General features: G+C 39.4%; 1 long non-coding RNA gene across 1 annotated transcript; it reads left to right on the top strand.

The window, feature by feature from the left end:
* Nucleotides 1-808: 808 nt before the first annotated feature.
* On the top strand, nt 809-3,944 carry LOC131302646 (uncharacterized). Its single transcript, XR_009191850.1, has 3 exons — nt 809-1,380; nt 2,170-3,769; nt 3,817-3,944. It is a non-coding gene; the product is annotated as an uncharacterized LOC131302646 (long non-coding RNA).
* Nucleotides 3,945-4,655: the final 711 nt, after the last annotated feature.

Consider the following 4,655-nt stretch of genomic DNA (forward strand, 5'->3'; position numbering starts at 1 on the left):
ACATACCTCATGACAATTGCATACTCTACCTTCATTCCCAGAAAAAGCACACCTGCAATTGACTGAAATTCCCAAAAATCAATTTACATGTGCCATACAGGCTACTATTCTTCTAAATATTCCAGTCACAACTCATAAGTTTTAAGGCTATAAAAATGGATACAAGTTTCAATAAGCTCAAATGGATACAAAAATTCCAGTCTTCCCAACAGATTTCCAACAGATTTGCAGACACACCCACAAGTAGTCTTCCCAACAGATTTATGTTCTTAAATTGAAGATTTATCAACCCTAACACAAAATCAGGACAGAACTGGAACTGGATCCCTTGGTACTAATCTCCCATGTGGTGTTGTTCACATCAGAACCCCACATACTACTTAGTCATGACCATGCAATAGTGCCACGAGTTCCAAAGAAATTGCAAGACCAATAGAATTAGGGTTCGCACAAAGCGAGCTGGATCAAAATCAACAATGTTAACAAAATTTAAAAAAAAAAAAAACTAATTTCAGAATTGAACCAGAGATTACAAAAATCTTTATTTTTTGTATAAACCCTAATTACAAAAATTACAAAAACCCAAAACTCAATCACATCATATTTTTCTTTCAAAAAGTTTGAGTATAAACCCTAACTCGAAATAGGAATCAGAACAAAAAAAAAAACATGTGTGCCCTAATCGAAAAACCCTAACTCGAAACTAGGGTTTTCCTTGTAAACCAATTTTCTTAAAAAAACCCTAACTCCAATATATATATATATAGACACACATACACACACATACATACATACATATATACACTACCCTTCAAGTAAGGTCGACCTTACTTTTAGAAAATGCGGACTTGTAGTGTGAGCCGTTGGATCTCATCCAACGGCTGTGATTTTAAAAAACCACTCGCGAGTAAAATGCTACCATGGGTCGGGTAAAGATGGTCTCGCGGGTATACTCTGGGTCAACCAAGCAAAAACCCCCCACAGCTTCCACAATATGCTTCCCCTCAAATTAAACGGAGAGAGAGAGAGAGGCAGCAAACAGCAGCCGATGACGATCGAACCCACATAGCTGTTGACAACGAAGACGACCGACAAACAAAGGTCTCTCTCTCTCTCTCTCTCTCTCTCTCTCTCGATCGCAACAAGGTCACGAAGACGACCGACGAACAGATCCACGAAGATCGTCGAAGAAGAGGAACGACGAAGCCCTGACAGAGGTCTCTCTCTGTTCGAATCGATGAACAACAACCCACTCATCCACGACAGAGGTCTCTCTCTCTCTCTCTCTTGATTGCAGCAATGTCTGATTAGGGTTTTTTCCGTTAACATCGACTGGATTTTCTTCGATTCGTTTTGAACGACGAAGCCCTAACCCGCAAGGTATCTCCTTCTCTCTCTCTCTCTCTCTCTCTCTCTCTCTCTCTCTCTCTCTCTCTCCTAATTTGATGACTTATTAAAAACTAGATCTTTCGTTTAGGGAAAAAAAAGACTTCCTTTTTTTGTGCCTGTGGATTTGATTGAATACTTAGCTTTCAGATTTCGGCTGGTGCTTATTATCATTCAAAAAGTATAGTCTGGATTAATGGGTTTGGACTTGGATTTGATTGAATGGTGAAACTCTCAGATTACAGCCGGTGTTGTTATCTGTAAACTTTAGTGTGGTTTGGATTTGGGTTCCGATTTGGAGATATGATTTGAAGCTTCTAGGGCTTTTTTACATGCAATTGAATATATACCTTGTGGGTTTTATGCAGATTCTTTTGAATTTATTTATTGGGTTAGTCTCGTTACTGATTTGAATTGGGTGATTAAGGAACTGCTGCTAGAAATAAACAATTTTGATTAATAATTTTCACCGAATATATGTATTGGAAAAGGTTTTTTCAGCTGTTCAGTTGCTAAAGAGATGCCCATGAACCATTTTAATAGTTGTCTTTTTTTTCTTAGCTCTTTCGCAAGATGTTAGGTTGAGTGATGACGACGATGAGGACGAGGACGAGGACGACAACGATCAATCTATAGTATTTCAATTTGTTTAAAAAGACTTCAATCGAAGTTTTGGTCATATTGATTCATCGATGAGAGATTAAATTTTTTCTAGAGAGTCAATAAGTGCTCTCCTGCAATAGCGAAATCTCGATTGAAAATCTTGGGATTGATTTTTGGCAGGTGGGTTGCGTGCTGATATTCTGCCTGGAGTGGGTGATTCTGACTCTTGCATTCTTACTCAAGCACTATGCATATGTGGAAGGTGGTGATCTTTCTAAGAGGAGTGCAAAGGTACAGCAAGTGGAGGAGGAGGACATGAAGAACTGGCCATGGCCCTTCCAAGTCTGGACATGATGGGAACTGAATTTGTATTTGTGTTGGCATTTGTAAGAGCACCGATGGCGACTTTTTTTGTTTACCTTCCAATATGCTTGAAGAATATTTGAATTTTGAAGTAGGTCTTGTTAGAAGTTGGCACATGTAAGATTGTTGGAGCATCTTTAATGGGTTTGGTTTTTTGAATTGCCTACTTTTAACCAAATTCAGACATCCATTTGGTTTTTTGTATACTATCCTCTCAGCTTTCGGTAAACAGAGTATACTGGTGATGGAGAAGTTTCTTGAGTGCCAATGAACTTTACTGATCAGCTTGGGCTTGGGGCAGTTAAAACTGAAGCATTGGACGAGAAGAAATGAAGTTTAAACCAATAAGCACAACAATCTAATGATCTATAAAACTTGGTATTAGACAAGATGATCAATGAAAATGAAAGTGGTACCGGCCAATTTATCTTAGCAAAAAGAAACCACAACATTTATGATACAGAACATTGTTTGCGCAAACCAATCATTCTGAACTAGGTCTGTACATGATCTATTAGTCCAACAAACCACGTTGGTAACCCCTAAACTTGCTGTCATGTCTCTGTTTGTTAAATCAATCCATTAACCCACAATCTCATCTCAGCTTGGTAGAAGCCGCAAGGCTATATACTCATTCACTCTTAAAACCAGCATCACATTTCAAGTTCACTTTATGCAGTAGTGCACCATTCCAAGTTAAACCATGGTGACGCAGTCATATTTGGGTGGAGCAATGCACGATTCTTTGATAGATACACCCAATCTGGTATTGAACGAAATAAAAAGAACAATCAATGTTGAACATGAAGGACTGAAACTGATATTTCAATTTGATCAAGAGCACTCTCAATTCCAGTCATCTCATTCAACTTTTCACTACTAGTTTGAACATGAAGGACTGCAACTTTTACAATTGAAGGGAACGTCATTGAAAAGCAAACCAATAACAGGAAAGCTACTGCATTACAATTTACACTAAGCTTAACATCAAGAAATACATTAACAATTTCCTTGGGTAATCAGACGGACAAGATTTTACAAAGTAATCAAAATTCCATTCTATTGTTCTTCACTGAGAACAATCAACGTTCTTCTATATCTACAGTTCAAATCTGAATCACCGGAGTAGAAAACATGGACTTCCTCAACCCCTCAAGCCTATTCGAATCCCTTTTTTTGCCAATTCGACCTTAACACCAAGAGAGAGGAGTTATCTTCTGTGATCAGCAAGCTACAAAGAAAATAACCATTTTGTTTTTTTAAAACATACTTCTAAAATACCCTTTTTCTCGAAAATCCCTAACTCGAAAAAAAAAAAAAACAGATTTGAGTTGATTCGAACAGAGAGAGACCTTTGTTAGGGCTTCGTCGTTCGAGTGGGTTAGGGCTTCGTCGTTCCTCTTCTTCGACGATCTTCGTGGATCTGTTCGTCGGTCATCTTCGTGACCTTGCTGCGATCGAGAGAGAGGCCTCTGTTCGTCAGTCGTCTTAGTCGTCAATGGCTGTGTGGGTTCGATCGTCATCGTCATTGGCTGCTGCTTGCTTCTCTCTCTCTCTCCGTTTGATTTGAGGGGAAGCATATTGTGGAAGCTGTGGGGGGTTTTGCTTGGCTGACCCAGAGTATACCCGCGAGACCATCTTTACCCGACCCGTGGTAGCGTTTTACCCGTGAGTGGCTTTTTAAAATCACAGCCGTTGGATGAGATCCAACGGCTCACACAACATGTCAGCATTTTCTAAATGTAAGGTCGACCTTACTTCAAGGGTAGTGTGTGTGTATATATATATATATATATATATATATATATATATATATAGATTCTTCGATCTAGAACGAAATGAGGAAAGAGGGAAGAGGGATCCGTTTTGCGGGTTGAAGTTTGTTCTTCTTCTTCGATCTCTCTCTGTCTTCTTCGATCTCTCTCTGTCTTCTTCGATTTCATGGTCATCATCTTCGATCGTTCCCATTTTCCACTTTATCACTCTCTCGCTCTTTTTCTCTCTCTTCGTCTGTGCGGGTTTGAATGGAAAAAAGGAAGGACTGGGGTTTTGTTAGGATCCGATTGAGGAGACCCAGTCGACCCGCGAAGCATTTTTTTTACCCGACCGAGCTCCTTATTTACCAACGGCTGGCTACACACATTCGCATTTAAGAAGTCTAAGGGCGCCCTTAGAGGAAGGGCATGTATTGCTAGATAGACAGTTCGGTTCAAGTCAAGACCTTCCTTTTCCTGATCAAATTTTGATGATCCGAGTCGCTCAATGTGATCAGAATGTAATTTTAAAGGTACCTGCAAGAAGTT

Source organism: Rhododendron vialii, chromosome 10a, assembly GCF_030253575.1.
Source record: "Rhododendron vialii isolate Sample 1 chromosome 10a, ASM3025357v1".
Taxonomy (NCBI): Eukaryota; Viridiplantae; Streptophyta; class Magnoliopsida; order Ericales; family Ericaceae; genus Rhododendron; species Rhododendron vialii.